Source organism: Podarcis melisellensis, assembly GCF_964234715.1.
Source record: "Podarcis melisellensis genome assembly, chromosome: 1".
Classification (NCBI taxonomy): domain Eukaryota; kingdom Metazoa; phylum Chordata; class Lepidosauria; order Squamata; family Lacertidae; genus Podarcis; species Podarcis melisellensis.
Window position 1 is genome coordinate 105,536,355 of NC_138528.1, and position 9,824 is coordinate 105,546,178.

At 40.9% G+C, this 9,824-nt stretch overlaps 1 protein-coding gene across 1 annotated transcript in view; it reads right to left on the reverse strand.

The window, feature by feature from the left end:
• Positions 1-4,614, reverse strand: part of ITGB6 (integrin subunit beta 6) — a 68,233-nt gene extending 63,619 nt beyond the window's left edge. The window contains exons 1-2 of the mRNA XM_081928922.1: positions 4,450-4,614; positions 2,381-2,519 (exon numbers count right to left, since the gene is read on the reverse strand). The gene's annotated coding sequence lies outside the window, so the exon portion shown is untranslated. The remainder of the gene's footprint in view (positions 1-2,380; positions 2,520-4,449) is intronic.
• Between the last annotated feature and the right edge of the window lie 5,210 nt (positions 4,615-9,824).

The window sequence follows — 9,824 nt, forward strand, 5'->3', positions numbered from 1 at the left end:
CGACCACAGCAAACTATGGCAAGTTCTTAAAGAAATGGGAGTGCCTGATCACCTCATCTGTCTCCTGAGAAATCTCTATGTGGGACAAGAAGCTACAGTTAGAACTGGATATGGAACAACTGATTGGTTCAAAATTGGGAAAGGAGTATGGCAAGGCTGTATATTGTCTCCCTGCTTATTTAACTTATAAGCAGAATTCATCATGCGAAAGGCTGGGCTGGATGAATCCCAAACCGGAATTAAGATTGCCAGAAGAAATATCAACAACCTCAGATATGCAGATGGCACAACCTTGATGGCAGAAAGTGAGGAGGAATTAAAGAACCTTTTAATGAGGGTGAAAGAGGAGAGCGCAAAATATGGTCTGAAGCTCAACATAAAAAAAAACGAAGATCATGGCCACTGGTCCCAACACCTCCTGGCAAATAGAAGGGGAAGAAATGAAGGCAGTGAGAGATTTTACTTTCTTGGGCGCCATGATCACTGCAGATGGTGACAGCAGTCACGAAATTAAAAGACGCCTGCGATGGCAAACCTAGACAGCATCTTAAAAAGCAGAGACATCACCTTGCCAACAAAGGTCCGCATAGTTAAAGCCATGTATGTTAAAGCCATGGTTTCCCCAGTAGTGATGTATGGAAGTGAGAGCTGGATCATAAAGAAGGCTGATCGCCAAAGAATTGATGCTTTTGAATTATGGTGCTGGAGGAGACTCTTGAGAGTCCCATGGACTGCAAGAAGATCAAACGCATCCATTCTTAAGGAAATTAGCCCTGAGTGCTCACTGGAAGGACAGGTCGTGAAGCTGAGGCTCCAATACTTTAGCCACCTCATGAGAAGAGAAGACTCCCTGGAAAAGACCCTGATGTTGGCAAAGATTGAGGGCACAAGGAGAAGGGGACGACAGAGGATGAGATGGTTGGACAGTGTTCTCGAAGCTACAAACATGAGTCTGACCAAACTGCGAGAGACAGTGGAAGACAGAAGTGTCTGGCATGCTCTGGTCCATGGGGTCACGAAGAGTTGGACACGACTAAACGACTAAACAATAACAAGCTGCTTCTGAAGGGTTTGCGTGTGTGTGTATGGTGTAGGTACATATGTATGGAGTTTAGAATGTTTATTGGTATGGTTAGATTGTGTCAGTGATGCAGAAGATGAACTAGGTTGGTTGAGGAAACTTGCTAACCTCATTTGCTGGGAACAGTGATTTTAAACAAGACCATATTCTAAGAAGAGTACTGCTTGAGCTCTTTGTTATGTAAGACTAACTAAAATGTTTACTAAAGGTTTGTCAGGCACCATAATTTTCAACTTGTTTATTGGATCTGAATACGTCAGTGTAAGCATTTTGTTTTGATGAATTGTAAGTTAGTGCTGAGTGCTCCAAAGGTGCAGGTTAAAAGGAAAAGGAAAATATTGAGTGGGACTGAATCTGTTGAGAATTTGAGTGTTGTTTTAAGATACTTTTCAAGCAATAAATTATTGGTTTGAATGTAGTTGGTTTGAATGTAGCTTTATAATGGTGAAATCTAGAGAAAGTTAGGTATACTGAAATCTGAGAATGAAATGTTTTAACTATGTGCATAATTTGCACTGAATTGTATAGGACTTAGGTGCATTAAGATGTTTTAGGATTGTACCCAAATTTTCCCTGACATTTCATTAATCAAAACAAAATAATTTGATTACATCAACCTTGGAGAAACAAATCAAATGATTTATCAGAGTCAAAGTTCTGTTTTTTTGATAGAGGAAAAACAACAATATATTGAGTTACATTAATGACTAACATTATAAGCTTTTAACATTTAAGCTTTTAAGGTATAAGCTTTTTTTTTTTACTAGAGTATGCTTCACCAGGTACACAGAATCTGATGAAGCAGATTCTAGCTAACAAAATGTATGCCATAATAAATTTGTTAGTCTTTAAGGTGCCACAAAACAGAATGGAATTATAGACTCAAGACACCACCACTTTGGTATTTTAAACTTTCAAACACCCTACTCTCTGATTTAAAAAGCATACCACTATCCAAGACCAGGGGCAGCTGAAGAAAACCATTCACAGAAACCAAATGCAGTTCTACATATACCAGACTGTAACATTCTTGGGAAACTGGCATTAAAAGCACACATGAATAAAACCATATTAACAGTGACTTTTGTTTCACCAAAATATATGAGCCAAGTTCCCTTTCATTTCAGTTATGCTAAGAATGTGCTCTGGACTAAAATAAACCAAAAAAGGGATTATTTATAAATACATTGATGGATTCAGCCCCAGTGACCCCGGAGGGGAGGGGGATCAACAGGACAAGAATGGATCTAGGCATCTGTACTGTGAGTTTATTAGCCATGCATTTATCAAAGGACTTACCTTTCAAGGTGGGCAGGTCTTTCATTTTGGAAAGTGCCGAATTACATTAGCTGGGTCCATTATCAATCGTTTTCAGCAGACATATCATTTATCCTTGGCCTAGGAATGAACAGGTTCCCAGCATTCTCATATCAGCATTCTAGAAGTAAAGAGAAAGGCCCCATTTAATTTTCTTCCTGCCGGCTAGAAGGAAAATGTTTTCTAAAGCACATTAAATGAAAAATAAAAATAAAGGAGACTACCACAAAGAGCAGGGAGTAGGGAACGACAGAATGCCTGGTTGATTTACAAGTGCTTGTGTGAGAAAAGGTTAAAATTAGATTGACGAGCAAATGTGTTCGCAGACTGCTGGCTGACAAATGGCAGAGCTATGCCAATGTATTACTTATGCAAGAGATGTAGCGGAAGTATGCAGGAGGATCATATCGGTGCATTAGTCAAATGCATACAAACCCACTGTAAACATAGAATGTTTGGGCGGGCACAACAGACGTCTATTGGAGATGTATTCTGTTGGGTTTTATTTAACAGCAATGAGTAACTAGATGAGTTGAACTGGACAGAAAGATTACTCATGTTTTGTGGACAAGTGAAGAAGGATGGCTTTGTTATCCTATCAATGGCAAAATTCTCCTTGGATGAATTTCCCAGCAGCTTGCAGATAAACCACTTCCACTGAACCGCTGATTAATAGTCCTTAGAGAATCCCAGGTTAAAGGGACACAGAACACATATAGACTGACCAGGGTCTGGCATATTCAATGTGTTTGTGCTTTCAGCGTGTACACACACACACACACACACACACACACACTACAACAACAACATAAGAACAAACACAGAATATTCTGTGTGCTATTTTACTAAATAGAATCTGTAGGTCTACTTGCAGTTTAATCTGTTTGCATGATCAAGGCTACCTGCTATCACTATTTCACAGCAGGAAAGTGTCCAGAATATAGAAATGGCACAATCTTTGCCCTGAAGGAGTAAGAATGTAAGAGCCCACTTCTTAGTTACCGGTATGTGCCAAAGAAAATCAGAAGAGCCTTGCTTGTTCAGGCTGAAGGCCCATCTAGTCCACCATCATTTTCTCATGGTGGCTAACCAGTTGCCTATGGGAAGCCCGTTAACTGGACATGAACACAATAGCGCAACAGCACTCCTACCGTTTCTCGTCAGCAACTAGTATTTAGAGGCATATTGCTTCTGACAGTAGAGATATAGTAAGGTCATTGATAGCCTTATCTTCTATGAATTTTTAAAGTCACCCAAGGTGGTGGCCATCACTACAGCTTGCAGGAACAAATTCCATAGTTTAAAAATGTGCTGCTTAATGCATAGGTTATGGCGTGCTTATAAAGCAGAAGGGCTGATCAAACAACCATGTTAGTCATCTCCTTGAAGAGAAGGAGAGTTGGACACCCCCCCCCAAAGAACATTAAACTGCCTTAGTTACTCACCACTGCAGAATCAATGCCATTATTCCTGGTAATGTCCTGAACACCAAGCAATTCTCCTGTCCCACATTCTGCACTCTGCCGGTATAAATGGCTGACATTATCCTTCTATGTAGGTGAAAGTACTATTGCTTTCCATGACACTGTGCTGTGGCACCATTCACAAACACTCTTGACACAGCAGATATAAATCGAGGAGCTGGCTTATGCAATAAGACCCATTGATTTACAGTGCTTCGTTTTTGAAGTGTTGTGACTCACAACTGCCAAACTAAGTCATATTTCAACAATGAATGCATAATACCCCCCCCTCTCTCACACACACCAGCCACCATGCCTCCTCTTGATCAGGAGTGTGATGTGTTGGGTTTAATCTTTCTTCAGGTGCCACAATCCTGCCAAAAAATAAAGCCTGAAGCTGCTAGTCCCACTTGGGAAGGACAGTGAATTCTTCTTTGTTCAATGCATTAAAATATAGCTGCCCTGGAATACAAAATCCAAGCCAGAAGATATGAATTATTATATTTTTTGGCTAGGGCTGATGGTAGTGGCAGCCCAAAACATCTGGATAGGGAAGGTTGGCATAAGCACCAGTGGCCAGATAATCACCAGATACATCACATACCCCCTTTTTGGGGAAGATGCTGGAGAGCATTGTGGTGGGGCAGCTGCAAGCATTCTTACACAGATCATGTTGGAATTAAACTTTAGTTCCCAATTACAGAGCTATTTGGAAGAGAACCTGGGTTGTTTGACCCTTGAATTATTTCCCTTTCCCCTCCTGTAAGAACTACACAAGACACTCTCTTTTAAAGTTTAAATAACATATAACATTTGCTTAGTGTACATGCACTTGCCGATTAAAATACAGTGGTACCTCAGGTTAAGTACTTAATTCGTTCCGGAGGTCTGTTCTTAACCTGAAACTGTTCTTAACCTGAAGCACCACTTTAGCTAATGGGGCCTACTGCTGCCACTGCGCCACCGGAGCACGATTTCTGTTCTCATCCTGAAGCAAAGTTCTTAACCTGAAGCACTATTTCTGGGTTAGCAGAGTCTGTAACCTGAAGCATATGTAATCTGAGGTACCACTGTATATACAATGCAGATAGGTGTTACTTATGTTGCTAATACATCTTACATAAATTGTATCTAAGATAAATAGGGACTAACTCTGAGGCGGACAGCAGCATAACACAGGGCTGCAATATTTTAAGAAGTGAAAATCCAGATACAAAAGTTGTTGAGCTTTTAATCTTTTTTAAAATTAAGTTTTTAAACTATTCCCCCCCCCTCAACACTTCCAAAATGGGCTGCCATACGCCCAGGTTTTCCCATATGTCTTTAGCCAGTTCTTGAAAATTCCTCTTGGACGCCATTTTTGATGGATGAATCCTGGCTATGTCCAAGAAATTCTGAACGTATGGCAGCCCTAGCATAACAGAACGTACTGGCTGCTCTGTTAATAGTTGCCATAACTGTACTAACTGAAATAACTGCCTCAGTTGTATGACATCACAGAGTTCTATAGCCCTTGTGAACATTAACTTAGCACTTTGGATACTTTCATACCACAGATTATATAGATCCATACCAATCAGGGTGCAGTCCTGGCCATGGGGCTGAGTTGGTCTTGGTCACCTTTGCATAAAGCAGGACAAGTAGAGCATGGCTTTCCTCCTGCTTCTTGAACCCTCGCCTGCTTTTGTTCCCACTGACCATGGCCTTTTCCTGGACCTGCTCTGGGTAATAGGAATTGTGTTACAGTAATTCCAATTCTACCTCTGGGACCGAATTCAGACAGCAGCATTAGGAGAGTGCTTTTGGCTTCACTGGCAGCTACGTTATGGTGTGCAACGAGGCACTATCTTATCTCTAGCGCTATTTACTATCTACATAAAGCTGTTGGAGGCAGTCATTAGGAATGCTGGGGCAAGGTGCCATCAGTATGCTGAATCAGAGGCTGCAGATAAAAAATTGTCTGAGAACTTGGTCCGTTGTCTACCCTGAGTTAGGCTGCACTCACCTTGAAGGAGAAAGTTTGCAGTTGGGTGCACTTCTGGGTCCACCTTTCATCACTGGAGGCCCAGATAGCTTCAGTGGCTAGCAGTGCATTTAGCAGCTTTAATTTACATGACAGCGATGGCTATTCCTGGACTGGAAAAGACTGGCCATGATAGCTAATGCATTGGTTAATTCAAGACTGCATTCCTGCAGGGCACTCCAGGTGGGGCTTCCCTTGTGCTTGATCCAGAAGTTGCAGTTGGTGCAGCATGATTGCAGATAGGTGTGTGACCTTATATAACACCTGTGATTAGACCTGATTGCTTATTTGCTACTGGACCAAGTTAAAGGTGTTACGATTAGCATATGAAACCCTTAACAACTTAGGACCAGTTTACCTGCAAGATCACCTTACCTCACATGTGCTCTTTCAACCACTTCACTCAGTGGAATTTGCACTCTTACAGGTGGTATATAATACTCAATCCACATTTATAAGAAGTCAATCTTTTAGTACAGCGACACACACTTTGGAACTCCCTGCCTATTGGCACCAGGCAGTTGCCTTCACTGCACTCTTTTCTGCGCCTGCTAAAAACATTTTTCTTTAGACAAGCCTATCCAGATATGTAGAAAGTTTACATGTGCTTTAATCCGTGTTTGACTTATCACTAATGTTTTAAATAGCTGTTTTTAACTATATGTTCCAGCTGATGATTTTATTGTTTCACTCTACTTGTAACTTGGAGGGCGGTTGTTGGGTTTTTTAAATACAATCAAGAGGTAAACAAATGTTATTCAATGAATATGTAACTGCAATTCTAAAATCATTTAACATTTGTATGCTGCCCTGTAGGAGAAAGTTATCTGAGAATCATATAGTAAATATTAAAAAATATCTCTCACAAACACACACCAATATAGTGGTTATTGCCTATTAAATTGCCCATCCTGTTTGGAAACTAAACAACTCACAATGGTGTGAACATCCTAAAAGGTATTTCCTCTATGGAGACCTAGGCATAAAGTTGATCAAGCCTTGGGATGAGTCTAGGGACATGGCGAACTTGCCTGGGACATTGAGAGAGGCATCCATGAAATTGGTAGGGAATTTGGGGCTTAAGGAGGTGGCAGAGGGTGATATCCCTTGTGTAAAACTCAAAAGAAGAGGCCACACTTTCAAGAAAAAGGGCCCTCTCTGGGATCTTCAGAAATGGGGGTCCATTGGGTGCTTACTGCAGCTACTGCCAAGCATTGCCCCAAGTTCAAATTGTGGGTTTCTTCTTCTTCAAAGAAGTAACTCTGACTTGTAGGGCTCTGTCTGTCTTCCCCATAGTGTAATTCCCAATCATGACCACTGCATTGTTATGCAAGGTTTTAACTGTTTATATAATGGAACAATAGTTGCTTTATGATCTTAAAAAATATGAGGCTGAAGAAACCCCAAAACATGACTCTTGTTAGTTTAATACTTCACGTTATTGAGTCCAATGGATATAGTGTTACCAAGAAAGGAAAGTTCTCAGTGGTTTTGTTTTGTTTTGTTTTTATTTTACAAAACATCTAAATGGTGTCATGCTTAAAACCATCCCACAGATATTTTATTTTTGTGGCTTTCTTCAGATGCAGCTGACTCTAGAATGGTAGCAGTCCTTTTTTTTTAATTGATGGAAAATAAATGCATTGAAATGCTGGGAAATTATTTACAATTTTATCTAGAATTATATATTGCATTTCATAGGAATTATATATTGCATTTCATAGGAATTATATATTGATCAGTTTCAAGAATCATATGACTAATATACTGTGCAGATCTTGATGGGTGCAAGAGATTGTACAAGACAAGAGGACAGTTCCAAAAGTATGCCTTTTAAATGAAGGTTTGGATTTGTTTGCGGGCCAATACTAAGGGTCATACTGGGCAGTATGTTAAATGATAAATGATGAAGCACTGTGGGAGGGTATCATAACTGAGGTCAGAATAATAATCCTCAAAGCCATATGGGTAAGTGTACCTCAGCATAAATACCATAATAAGAAAATCCAGTTTTACTGGCTCATAATGAAGGTTCGTGTTTTTTAAACTTTGTAGGTTGGGGTTGTTGTCTTTTGGGAAGGGCCTGGCAGTGCCATCATTGCAGGAGCCTAGGAGATGGGTAACTCACCAGGGGTCCTTCTCAGCTATCACCCCCAAATTTCAGCTGATCCTAACTTTGGTTATTTTTTGTGTGTGCCAGCTAAAGACTCTTCTCTGCATGGGTGTCCTCTCCAATTTTCTGCATGTGCATTCAGAAGTAAGCCCCGCTGAGTTCAATAGGAATTACTCCCAGGGATATCTGTACAGAGTTGCAGTCAAAAATGTTAATTCATGCGTGGCCAGCCATTATTGCATCTCTCAGCATTGTGTTACATATGCATACACAATACCATTTTTGTCAGTCCATCCATGTAATCAGTGTTTAAGAACAGATAAATCACCCAAGCTCCAGGAAAAATGTTAATTTCCACTCCACTTTTAGCATCTCCTTGAAAGGAATTGATACTTTGGTGTCATATGGAGCTGACATATTTTGGTGGTGGCGGGGGTGGGAGGGTGGGATATTTGTAACTTTTGGGCATCAGTTAATTCAGCTCTCCAACCTATTTGCATTTGACAGCCCAGCATTAAATAGTAAGAGAAGAATGTGAAAGCTTATTTATCATAACCACTAGAGGGCCATTTTTGGCTTTTATTTTTATCAGTCTGAGAAGTGTGGGATTTAAGTTACACAAGGACAAAAAACCTTGCCAACTTGCCTGGTTTTAATTTTACACTCACAGTGCACTAGAGCTGAAATGATTTGGGGAGTGGGGGCTGCTCACATTATCCAAATTTGCATTTCCTTACTACAGTTCTAATTCCTCTTCCCTTTACATATTTGTCAAAGCAATTTACAAGCATAATACAAAACCAGCTAAGTTTTAGATACAGTAAAAAAAAAGTCTGATGTTTAAAAATGTTTTTAAAAACCATTCAAAGAGAACATCTAATTGAAGTGACCCTCTCCTCCATATTCCGAGTTATAAAAGAAATAGAATTATTAACTCTGAAGAGTTGATAATTATCACTATTGCCTGAAAATTCATCAAGAGGTTTCACTAGCTTTTTAAAAGATATCACTGAAAGCTAGACTTTCAAAATGCAGAACTGTTAAAGGTTGCTGTATTCCAAAATCAGTGCAAAATATCTAGTATGAGTGTTCCAAAAGTATCCTGAATCAGAGAACACAATATCTGTTGCTTTTGTGTATGTTTCCGCTAAGAGAAACCTGGGATACTGATGAATATGATCTCCTTGAGTCAGTTCAGAATTGGCTTGATATTTATTAGCTTGTGAAGTACGGGCTGTAGCTCAGTGGTTAAAGCACATGCCAGAGGTCCTAAGTTGAGTTGCTAGCGTCTCCAGGAAGTGTTGGGAAAGTATTCTGGAGAGGCTCTGCCAGTCAGTGTAGGCCAGGGGTTGGCAAAGTTTTTGTGGCTTGGGCTGGTTCATGGTCCTGCAGACGCCGTGGTGGGCAGGAGTGTGCACGCACACACGCATGCACGAACACTACTTCCGGTGCTCCTTCCAGTGCAGAGTAGGTGTGTTCAGCTTCCCATTGGCTGCAGGAGCTTCCTGCAGCCAATGGAAAGCCGGCCAGCATCTCGGAAGGCGGCCTCCGCTCTGCTCTGCGCTGGTTTAGCACGGCGCACGGGAGCCGACCGAGCTGGCTACGGCAGTCCCCGAGCGGGCGGTGGAGGTCCATGGGCCTTAGGTTGCCAACCTACTGTAGGCAATAGTGAGTTAGATTGATTTGGTATACAGGTAGCTTGCTATGTTTCTTCCCATGACTTGCAACTAGGCTTTTACTGATGGGGCCATCCCCTGAATGAGGTTTTACACCAATGGCTACAGACCATTATGGCTATGTTCTACCTCCACTGTTGGTGGCAGCATG